General features: G+C 37.9%; 1 long non-coding RNA gene across 1 annotated transcript; it reads right to left on the bottom strand.

Moving 5' to 3' along the window:
• Positions 1–750: 750 nt before the first annotated feature.
• LOC135271476 (uncharacterized) lies at positions 751–2,142 on the bottom strand. Its single transcript, XR_010339645.1, has 2 exons — positions 2,060–2,142; positions 751–1,253 (listed from the first exon to the last, which is right to left on the bottom strand). It is a non-coding gene; the product is annotated as an uncharacterized LOC135271476 (long non-coding RNA).
• Positions 2,143–12,453: the final 10,311 nt, after the last annotated feature.

Here is a 12,453-nt window from a genome sequence, read left to right as displayed (position 1 = left end):
AAGACCACTCTTGGGGATCTGTTTATCACCAAAAAAGACCCTGAGATGAGATGGCTAAATCAATCCCACCAGAATGGTGACTGCCTATATGAAATGCAGAGACCTCGAGAAGCACTGGCACAAAACTTCTGGGTCATATTTTAATAAAAAAATTCCAAAGAAATTACCTCATACATTTCCACATACAATAAGACATTGGAGAATAACTAAGCTAGATATGCTTAGAGGTTTCAGAATGTATATTCATTGTCTAATACCAAGGATGGAAGAGACGATTATTTTGATTTATTGTAAGAATGAGAATTGAGAGGTATTGGATCACAAATCAAGTGCCATATAATTAGAAAATAAAGAAAAATATAATGTATGCTTATATTAATTAGCAGCTTATAAATTAATCTTCCAAGTCCTATACCATTAGTTCTCCAGATACTGTGATGTACACACTACTGTCTTCATTGAGAGGTTCAGTGATTTACCCAAAGTTTCACAACTCCAAGTTAGAGATCCAGTACTTACAGAGTGGATTGATTCCCAGCATGTTGTCCTTTCTAACACAATACTACTATATTATGACAAAAATCTTTGGAATGTTTAGTTATCTGGTCTAAGGAAGAAAGGAAAGAAACTGAAGTATGCATAGCGCTTTGAGGTTTTAATAAATGATTTGCTGTACTGCTTTCAACATAAACTGTATAGACACAGTGCAAAGAGTAAACCACAACTGGAAAAAAACATCTCAAAAGGTCAACTGGTTTGAGAGGGCAGCCAACAGAAGCCACCTCAATTTTAGTTTGTTCTTGATATATGGATGTGAACACATCTGAAAAGAGTAACCTAATATCTTTTTGACCCAGAGTTGACCCAAACCCAATCCAAACATGAAAAGGAAGAAAAGCTGAAGCTGAAGGTTTGAAGCCATATCTTGTAACGTATTTTAGATGGAAAACACTAGCAAACTGTTTTTTAAAAAGGATTAATAGCCAAATTGCTAAACAATAAACAAGAAAGAATACTTTAAATGCACATTTTAAAAGGAGGATGAGTTTAAATAAAGATCCTTTATGTTGGAAAAACTATCCATATACAAGTTGCTTATGTATACATTCACACTCAAACATGGCAATTTCTTTCTTTCTTTTCTTTTCTCTTTCTTTCTTTCTTTCCTTTCCTTCCTTCCTTTCTCTCTCTTTCTTTCTTTCTCTCCTTCTCTCATTCTTCCATTCTTTCTTTCTTGATGTGTTAAAATTTACCTGAAAAAACAATGTAGGAAAAGATAGAATATTAAGGAATACCCAATCTCTTCTTATAGGAAACCTAAAAATACAAATTATGACTACATTAGTCAGTGTCCTCTAGAGAAACAGAACCAGGAGATTTATTATAAGGAGTTGGCTCCTGCGATTATAGAGGCTGACAAATTCCAAGATCTGCAGGGTGAGTATGTAAGCTGGAGAGCCAGTGGTGTAGTGCCAGTGTGAGTCCAAATGCCTGAGAACCAGGATCATTGATGGTAAAGTTCTAGTCCAAATGTTGGCAGACTCAAGACCCAGGAACAGATGATTTTTCAGTTTGAGTCCAAAGACAGGAAAAAAGCTAATGTCCCAGTTTGAAGGTCATAATGCAAGATGAATTCTCTTACACAGAGAAGGGTCAGCCTTTTTGTTCTATGCAGGCCTTAACTAATTTGATGATGCCCGCCCACATTAGGGAGGGCCATCTGCTTTATTCATTCTGTCGATTTACATGTTAATCTAATCCAAAGAAAACCCTCACAGACACACTAATAATAATATTTGAACAAATATCTGGGCACTCTGTGACTCGGTTAAATTGACATATAAAATTATCATAGGTAGTAGAAGAAACCAATATTATAACAAATACATAAAAATTTAGAAAACCAAGTGAATGTGGCCCTTCAATGTCATTTACTTTTGGAAAAACATGCTCATTACAATAAGGCAGTGAAAATATTTATGCGATGCCCCTTAGTCAGGTGTCTTTGCAAAGGACAAGGGTATTCAAGAAGAGAAATCCAAACCAAAGTTTAGTTTACCTGAAAGATCAAGTAGGTATGTCCTCCAGAGCCTGAATGAAGAGTAGAGAAGAGATGGAGGATAAACAAGTCCTTTACCCTTGCTTTGACTCTAGTCATATCTATGGGAGGTTTCATGTTGCCATAGAGATATGTGTGTGTGTCAAAATTGCCTCTTGAATTCTTCTCTTGATTCTTTCCCCCACTGGTAGATGAGACACTCATAAAGTGGAATCTAGGATTTCTCTACCTTTAAGATAATTTTGTCAGTTAGCATTTTCTTGAGAAAAGTGCTGAATTCAAAGACAGAAAGAGAATGTGTCTGAATTTGTGTTAAGCATTGTTTGTAATTAGCACTTTTTAAGAGAAGCTGAGCAGGTAAAAATCAAAACAAACAAAAATGTAAGAGAAGTGGTTAGTTAAGTGTGATTTTTAAGAGCTTATTTTTAAACAGACACAATAAACATAGAAGCTCTCTGATAGCTTTCCCTTATTTTTCATTGCATGCAATCAGATACCGAATATTCTTCACTGAATATTGAATTCCTACTATTCATGTAATCATATATAGTTATATTTCAAAACACTATCAGATCTATCACCATATTTGATTCTTATAAAATGTCTCTGATGTTTATATGAATTAGTGCCTTATTGCCAATTTACAGATAGAAAAACTGAGGCACAATTCAGGATAATGACTTTCCTGACATCCCAGAAAAAAAAGTGGCAGACCTAGGAAGAGATAAGACTTCCTTTTATAGCACAATACCATAAATACCTTCCACTGTTTTCTCATGATTGCTCTATAGATCATTCAAAGGTTTAATTGTCTTGTAAGGTGAGATGATACATATTTTCCCCTTTCCTATTTTTCATGGATTAAACAACTCAATTATATCTGGGTAGGAGGGACTGCCATTCTGTAGCATCTCCCCATCTCCCTGTGCCTGAAATGAAAGCCTGATACATTTGCTTTGCTCTTCCATTGCTCAGGCAATGAGGAAAACGTTACCCTAATCATGCTCAATGTGTGTTATCTCCGGGCACAGCTGCTGTGTAGACCTTCCAAGCTCAGCCATTAAGGAGTCTTACCAATGGCATAGCCCAGCGGGAGCTACAATGCCAGACACTTGCCCTCTAATAACATTCATTTTTGCTTTTCTAGCTAATGCCAGGAAAGATAGCCTGTTGGACAAGGTTTCACAGTCCATAACTCTCTCTTTTGTTACTTTCCCTCCTCCCCTAGAGGGGCAGCTTGTGAGCCAACTCGCAAACATAGCCCATGGAGCAAAAGATTAAGCATGGCTTGGAGTCAGCTTCTTTATCAAGTGAACCCACAGAGTTTGAGCAAAGGCAAGCCTCAAAAAGACAGACGTGCTTTGGCAACTGGTTCACCCGTGAAGATGCCTGTAGCAAAAACTAAAAACGGCCAACTCTTTTGGCTGCCTTAAAATACAACAGCTTAATGCTGTCTCCTCTTGCTTGGGAAAGTAAATGGGACTGACTGCTGGTGGGCTTTGAAGATCACACTACTGACCTCCTATGGATACGTGTGGAGTTTTCTGGACGTGGAATAGATGATGAGAATGTCTGAAACTAAAACTTGGTTTACAAACCACACTTACTTATATTAACTCCTTTGAAGATACAAAGGCGAAAATATAGGCTTTTAGTCAAAGACCTCAATTCAAACCCCAGCTCTAATTTTAGCAGTTGTGTTACCCAGAAAAAATTATTAACATTCTTTTTTATTATTATTATTATTTTTGAGACGGAGTTTCACTGTTTCCCAGGCTGGAGTGCGATGGCGCGATCTCGGCTCACCGCAACCTCCGCCTCCTGGGTTCAGGCAATTCTCCTGCCTCAGCCTCCTGAGAAGCTGGGATTACACGCACGAGCCACCATGCCCAGCTAATTTTTTGTATTTTTAGTAGAGACGAGGTTTCACCATGTTGACCAGGATGGTCTCGATTTCTTGACCTCGTGATCCACCCGCCTCGGCCTCCCAAAGTGCTGGGACTACAGGCGTGAGCCACCGCGCCCGGCCAAAGTTTCTTCATCTATGACTAGGGAGATAACCATGCCTGCTTTCCTAAGTCATTGTTAAGATTATAATCTATATATAATTTAAATGTTAGATAAAATTTACACATTCCGTAGAATATACAGCATTGTGCATTAAATGGTGGCTATTACTGCTTATCACCATAGCCATATAAATTAAGATAATTATCATCACTTTAGTGATAAGAAAATGCAGGCTCAAATTACATAGATTTGCCCAAGCTCACAGAGCTTTAAGAGAGCCAAGACCCAAACGTATCACTGAAACATATAAACAATTAAATATGTCATTCCAGAGACATAGAAACTGGACAAATCACCAAATATTGAAAGAAGTTTTCAGTGCCTCACCTTAACTTTTTTTTCTAAATTGCATTGGATTTTGTCCTTGATTGAATGTGCTTACTATTCTAGAGGCACATTAGAGAATAAAGATGTAATTGGTCTTGAGTAATAGCAAGAGAAGGAAAATCTGGGATGGGGAGAGGGTATAGGAATCAAATACACGCTGCCTTCCCGTAAACTACTTTATAGAGCAAGGTTAAGATAAATGAATAGAGACATATCTGTTAGTATAAGGAAAAAAGTATAAGGAAGAATGGAACAAATCTGCCAGTGGAGGTGGATATAGGTATGATATGAAGTTAATCTATCTCAGTCAGCGGGATGAAGGAGGTATGTTAGACAGAAAAGGGTTAGAAATTTGTAAATAACTATTTGTATCTGTGCCTTAGACCTGGTTACCTTGTAAACAGTCTCTTATCATTCATTGTTGTGATACAGGACAGGCTATAATAAAATTACAAAACTTGTACGCTTTCCGAAGGGTTAAATTCTTTCAGCATATCAAAATGGTTTTTTCTGGAGCGGACTGCTGTAGGACCCAGTGGGCCAGTGGAACCTGCTTCTCGGATTCTAACCCCCTACACCGTCACCACAGCTATGCTGCCATACTGCTGCCTTACTCCTATCCAAGGATACAAAGAGCCCTTACCATGTGTCAGGCACCATTTTAAGTGTTTCACATCCTCACAACAGTCTAAGGAGGTAATGCAAATGTTACCCCACACTAAAATGACAACAGTGAAGCACAGAGAAGAATTTGCCTAGCATCGTGCAGCTAGAAAGTGATGGTGTTGGCATTTCAACACACGCAGCCTAGCACTGGTGTATGTATCCCAGACATGCGTCCAAGACAGTGTATTCTGTACCAATTCTTTTCAAATTATCTGTTGCAAAAGTTGTTTTGATTCATAATATATGTGAGCCAATACTTTTGTAAAATATACTAGAATTCATTTAACAGAAAAAAAATGAAATTTAAAAGATATCCAAAATACCAACTCTAATTTTAAAATCATTATTAGGTTCAACATGCATAAAATTAGTCTATAAATTGTTATGAAAGTTGCTAAATGCTTTCGCATTGCTGACTCTCACTGCCTTTGTGTCCTATGGTGCAGCAGGGATGTCTCAGCCCCACTTTGATCAGCACTGCTCTAGGATTACTAGGCTGGGCACATTTTGTGTCAATGAAACCAGTGGAACGGCTGCACTACAAGGTCAACCCTGGTGCCACCACCCCCAGGCCTGTGTTTTCTAATTATACTGAGCTAACCACTCGGCTACCCTGACTGAGAATTTCAACAGATAGAGGAACCCTTAAGAACTGAAATCAGGATTTATTCCATGCCATTCTGAAAGGAACTGAATGTTCCAGTGCATTAATTTATAAAACCAATTTTGCAAAATGTTTTTTCTTTAAGAAATCACAATCTTCTTTCCTCCAGGTGTTCTTTTATCTATTTAAATATAAATTTTTTAAATTGATACATAATTCTACATTTTTATGGGATACTTAGTGATGGTTTTTGGTTTTGTTTATGTTTTTTTGAGACAGGGTCTCACTCTGTCACCCAGGCTGGAGTGCAGCAGCACCATCTTGGCTCACCGGGTTCAAGCAATTCTCGTGCCTCAGCCTCCTGAGTAGCTGGAATTACAGGCGAGTGCGACGCGCCCGGCTAATTGTTTGGTATTTTTAGTGGTGATGAGGTTTTGCCACATTAGCCAAGCTGGTCTTGCACTCCTGACCTCAAGTGATCTGCCCGTTTTGGCCTCCCAAATTGCTGGAATTGCAAGTGCAGGCAACCACGCTCAGCTGATGTTTTGATACATACAATATATAATGATCAACTCACGGTAATTCATTGCTCTTTGATCTTAGTATGAATTTCCTTTTTCCTCTTGTTTTAGTTATGACCTAAAGTGCTTGGCACACTGCCTGAAAAATAGAAGTATCCAATAGATGTTTATGATTAAAAATTACCATTTATTTCAACAAATACTATTGGTATTGAATTTCCAGGTATGAATGACACCATGTGGTTATCACACAAGTCTCAAATGACAATATGCTCCCTATCAAGAGGTTAGTCCTAAGGAAAAAACAATGTTATACATGAAGGAGTTAGAAACACACCACTCTGGCATATTGACCATTTAAGTTAAAGGCACTTAAATAAAACAGAAATTGCAAAAATATCACCATGATCTTTGGACTGTTACTTAAAAACAGAAGAATAAATGCCCACGTGAAGATGCAACATTTTTATTCTCGAGAATGACAAACTTGAGGCCAAAGGAATTCTGTACAAAGAAACTGTGTTCAACGAATCTTTACCTTCCTAGCCATTGATCTACAAATTAAGCACCCAAGCCCAGTATATAAATAACTGATTCTAACTGCTTCTTAAGGTCTTCATTTCCTTATAAGGCCTCCCATGCCACATAAAACTTGTATTGAATTTGCATGCATTTATTATGCTAATCTGTGTTATGTCAATTTACTTATCAGACTCAATGGATGGAAGATTCAGTTAAAGATTTGGGGCTCTTATATAGACAACATCGAAAGTAATAGTTTATTCAAGTGAAGTAGAAGAGATTAAGAAGGAAAGAGTTAAACTCAAAAGTGTTTACCACTTTGCTTTATTAAAATATTCAAATATTTTAATATCTATGCTGTAAACTTAATGTTCTTCTTATTATAACTTGGAGGCTTTAAGTAGTGCTTGATTGCTCACACAATAAAGACTGTCTTCATAATAAAGCTTTGTATAAATGTCTTTAAATCAAGAGTGCTAAGCTTCATGTTATTCCTAAAAAATACAATTAGTCATTATTTTCCTAAAAATTCATAAATATGAGTCATGCATAATGACAGCATGTAGTTTGTCACATAGGGAGATCAATAAATCAATTTCAGCGTCTATTAAATGCTGAGAACTTTACTGAGTAGTACTGGTTAGGGATGGGGAGGAGATTTTACAAAAGACTATAAAACTGTGTTCTGCTTAAGTAGCATATAGTTTAGTTGGGAACATGCAAAGCAATGAGGCAAGAATGCATCTTCCCTTTGCATAGCAGTGTTCGGATCAAACTTCCACACCCCCGCAACCACCCACCTGCAAGCCTAGTGAAAGCCGACGATGAAAGAGTGCCTAGGATTTCACTAAACATCCCATTATTCAGTCCACTCAGAGCATGAGTGAGAGCTGCATAATCATTGCCAGTATCTTTTCTGTTTCGTACTATCAGATATTAAAACTTATCAGACACTCTAGAGATCTTCAGCCTAACTTCCCTCCTAGAAGAGAGATCCCTGGGAATTAGCTTCTGGAGGTGATGTATATTGACCCATCTTCTCTGTCTTCCTTGCTTTCTCCATCCTCCATCTGTTGAGCCTAATAAGTAAACTGAGATAACACAGATTAACATGCGAAATACACATGGCATGGGAGCCTTTATAAGGAAATGAAGACCCTAGAAGCAGTTAGAATGAGCTACTTATATACTGGGCGTGGGTACTTTATTGGTAGATCAATGACTAGGAAGGCAGTCTTTCACTTGCTAATTTAAGGTGACTGAAAGAGTTTAGGATGCTATGGATCCATGAAACACTCCCTATCCACAATGAATTCAGACCATATAATTCACCTCCATTCAAACAGAGGCTTTAACTTAGTCTATGTATCAGAGTTATAAAAGTCTCATCATTTACCTCCTACCCGTTTAGACAGCTGAAAAAATTCATGGACTCTTAGAATAATGGGCACATTTCAGAACCTTCTCTTCTCTTCAAGGAATGTGCTCTTCACAAGGTTTATTCTCAAGTATTGCCCATGGTCTCTTCAGCCTATCTTCCACCACTGGTAACAAATTTTCTATTATTTTCTGTGTAGATACCCATTCCGAAAAACCAGATTGGATCAGACTGTTCCTGATATGCTGATGTCCCTGAAGAAGAGCTGGGACAAAAAATAAAAAGCCTATTGTACTGTAATGATTGAACATAACAGGAAAGTTACATGAATGTTTTATCCCGCAACAGACAAATTTTTATGTGGCTACACTTTAAGAAGACAGGAGAGAAGTAGCTCCTGAAAGAGCTGGTGAAAGAGGAATTATCCAGGGCAAGCTAAGCTATAAGGTGTTAACAAATAAGATCCAAAATATTAGTGAGTGTACACAAAAATAGTTCATTTTCCCTTCTGCAAAGCCATGTTTAAAATTCTCAGCCAAAGGGTGACTCAGGGATCTAGGATCTAGGCTCTTTCTACCTATGGGATCATTATCCCCAACACAGACTTTCTCAGAGTCCAGAGAAAACTTGAGATCTACTGACCTAAGGCATCTAAGAAAATAAGGAATTAAAATAACTCATATGCCTTCACTATGTACCATCCTGGGAAGGACTGAGAAAATACACAGATAATTTTTGATGGGCCTCAACTTGCTCACAGAACCTCAGCTGTGAAAGACTGCATTAGGGTTTCCTTGGAGTCCTCCACTAGATCTTCTGCATCCTACCATCCAAGAGAGAAAAATGTTGAGGATTACCTGTGACATGTGAAGGCTCTGCCAGACAGTGATGTAAAACTATTTAATCACCTTCCATTGAGGAGAAATTTCATCCCTAATCATAGGAAGACTGGAAGATGTAATCTTTTTATGCATCTAGGAAGAAACAGTAGTTTTTGAGCATCCAACCAGTCTTTGCCATAGGAGCTATGTACAGGTAGCATTGGAAGGCTTTAGCTTACATATAATTTCTTCCTTGTGGATCATCTAACCTATGTAATGCACTTAAAATAATGTCTGGCCAGGCACACAGTGGCTCACACCTATAATCCCAACACTTCAGATGGTCAAGGCTGGAGAATTACTTGAGCCCAGGAGTTTGAGACCAGACTGAGCAACATAGGAAGACCCTGTCTCTACAAAATATAATTTAAAAACTAGCCAGGCATGGTATTGTGCACTTGTAGTTCTAGCCACTCCAGAGGTTGAGGCAGGAGGATGACTGGAGCCCAGAAGTTTGGGGCTCCCGTGAGCTATGATCATGCCACTGCACTCCAGCCTTCGCCACAGAGTGAGACATCGTCTCTAAAAAAAAAATGCTATAAGAGTTTCTATTATTCCTGTGATTATTTTTATTATTAACATTATCATCACCATCATCAGTGTTATGATTACCATTACCCAGCATGAACATCATTCTATTAGAGATGCCCATCAAACGACTGTTTTGTGGGAAAAGAGCAAAGTTCCTACGGGCACCATCTAGATCTCTTCAGTTAGTTCATGGTCCTGGTATTGTTCACCAGTTTATCTAATTCTCAAATTAGAATACAGAGAGGGTCTGGCTCTAGGAGAGAGGGACCATTTCACCAGGGGAGATTCACTGGCAGCTCTAGCCTTGAGTAGCTGTGACAACAGAGGACCCAGTCCAGAGTCCCAACAGTAGATGTCAATAGCTGGGATACCAGACGGGAAGGGTAAGGTCCTCCAGACCAGGTGCTGTATGCAGGTTCTTGCTATGGGCTTGGAGCAGATCAGTTCAGAGAGAGAAAGCCTCACGGGCAAACTAGAGTATGTGGTGCTTTATAAAATAATTTCCTCTCACAGTTCTCCTAGTGCTTTTTCTGCTTTCCAGGACCTTTGGTAAAAGTTTTTGTTTAGTTCTTCTTAGTCGATGAAATTTCATTGTTCCACTAAAATGTGTAATTCCCCCAGGGAACCTTTCCTACAAGCTTTAGCGCACACTGGTTAACTCCCCAACTTCCCCATCTCCAGTGTCAGCCATGTGCTACTAAGTACTGAGCAGGGATCTCCCAGGGCAACACAGAATGGCTTTTTACTGCTTGCTGCTCTCCACAACCCCACCCCTTCCACAAGACAGAGACCAGAAAACCAAATCTGCACCTTTACTTCTCAAGGCTGAAAAAGCTGGGAAGATTAGAGATAGAAAGATCACCCATCTTTCTGGATTTATCTTGCACTATCTATTTTTTTTTCCTCCAAGTTTCACTTATTCTGAAGTCAAGGGTTTAGTTAACACGTAAAGTGTCCCCACTTGACAGGAGAATGAAATGACTATGAAGAAATGGCTAACAATCTACCTTCCACACAGAAAAGACACTGGATACACTTTTGGAAAGCAGTCATCCTTCTGGACACTTTTAGGTGTCTTTCTGTCTTGGAGACAAATAAGATGGTCCATTTCCTATGACATTTGCAGTTTCCTCAATGCACTGTTCTTTCCCTTGGCCTCTAATTAAAATTTTATCCTTCAGGTCTCAAGGGAGATGCCTCCTCCACGCTCCTCCCCGACACCTCCTGCAACTTTCATGGTCCTTAACCCTGTTCTAAAGTAGACTTGAGCTTCCCCAGTACAGGAGGAAGCAAGCAGGAATAAGACGTGTGTCCAGTTCGTTTCTGTATACTTCACGGTGATTAGCACAAGTTGAAATCTTAATAAATAGTTTGAGATGACTGAGGTCCTTCCAGCAATACTGTCTGAAATGAGACTGAACACATCGGATCCAAATGTTGGTTTATCACAAGATAAAAGATGAATTTGAAGAAAAGTTCTATGATGTACATAAAATTCAAATGGAATTGCATGTCCATTTTCATTATGTGAATACATTATTTCCCGAAGAGCAAAGTTACAAATTTCTATAGAAAAATATTGTCCCAAGTCTCAAAACGTATACAGAATTGTTTATTTTGGTCTCCTTTTAAGTAATTCATCCAAAACCTCCTACTAGTTTATTAGTAGTAATCCTACTAAATTTTTAGTAATAGTTAAGGGTCTTAGCTATAGTAGGCACCTATAGGCACAGTTATGAGAGGATGTAGCTACACATGACCTTCCAAGTATATGTTTAAAGCAAGGCCTTTTCCTCCACACTTATAAACATCACAACTAAATTTTACTTATTCTTTTTTAACTATGCGCAGGTACCTGTGCTAAGCCTTTCAGGATCTGCAATGATGAATAAGTCACACCCAAAAGTAGCATCTATTTTACTTAAGAAGAATGAGGCAAATACAAAAATAATAACAATGCACAACACAATATAATAGCTTTCAAATGAACCATCTAAAAACTGTTAGGAGAGTTCAGAGAATGAAAAGATCACATCTATTTGAATGAACCAGATAAGAAATCCTATTAGATGGCTTTTGAGAAAGGCCTTGAAATAGAGTCAAATTTAACTGCAACATGACATGATTAGAAGTAGGAAGTCATTAACAATAGGACCAGCAACAAAGAAGCCAAGCACATAGTGAAAGGATTTTCATCTTTCCATAGAGTTTTTGTGACACAAGAATTTGGCATCTTGTTTAATTTTCTTGTACCTGTAGTCTTTCCTTAACTTTATTCAGATATGATGTTCTTTAATTTACTCAGTCTGAGTGTGATGTATGATGTTTGTGTGTGAGTTTGTGTGTGCTTGTGTGTGCATGTAACTATGTATTAGTTGCATTGCAAGGCCTTTTATGGCTTTAGTCTAAGACTGACCCTTTCTAGGAATTACTGGCTTCAAGAATAAGCAACAGATTTTCGACTTCTTGGCTGGTTCTCACAGCTCTAATGTGATATTTTCCTTTGCTTGAAGCCATCATTGTTGTCTCTGCTTTTAGTTTCTCTGTGACGTTAGTGATTAACATCTATTTGGCTTGCTCCCAAACTTCACTTTCTTTGGATTTTGACTATTAATCCTATGTCCCTAATACACTGTCATTCTAAACTGGAAAACCTGGAAGGAAATTATTACATAGTTAAACATCAAACAAAAAATACTTCACAAATGATAACTTAGTGTACATTGGAAATGATACTTATTTTTTCCAATAAATATTTTTGCATAAAACTAACATTTTAATTATACAAATAGATGTTGCTTTCACATATAACTAAGACTTTCTTATGCTGATTGATTGACTTTATATAAAAGATATGAAATGAAAATGAATAAAAAAGTTTTTTTTTACAATAA

Source organism: Aotus nancymaae, unplaced genomic scaffold (assembly GCF_030222135.1).
Source record: "Aotus nancymaae isolate 86718 unplaced genomic scaffold, 86718_ANA_hifiasm-v0.15.2.pri h1tg000079l, whole genome shotgun sequence".
Classification (NCBI taxonomy): domain Eukaryota; kingdom Metazoa; phylum Chordata; class Mammalia; order Primates; family Aotidae; genus Aotus; species Aotus nancymaae.
The sequence above is the reverse complement of the archived record's forward strand: the minus strand, read 5'-3'. Positions and strand labels throughout refer to the sequence as shown.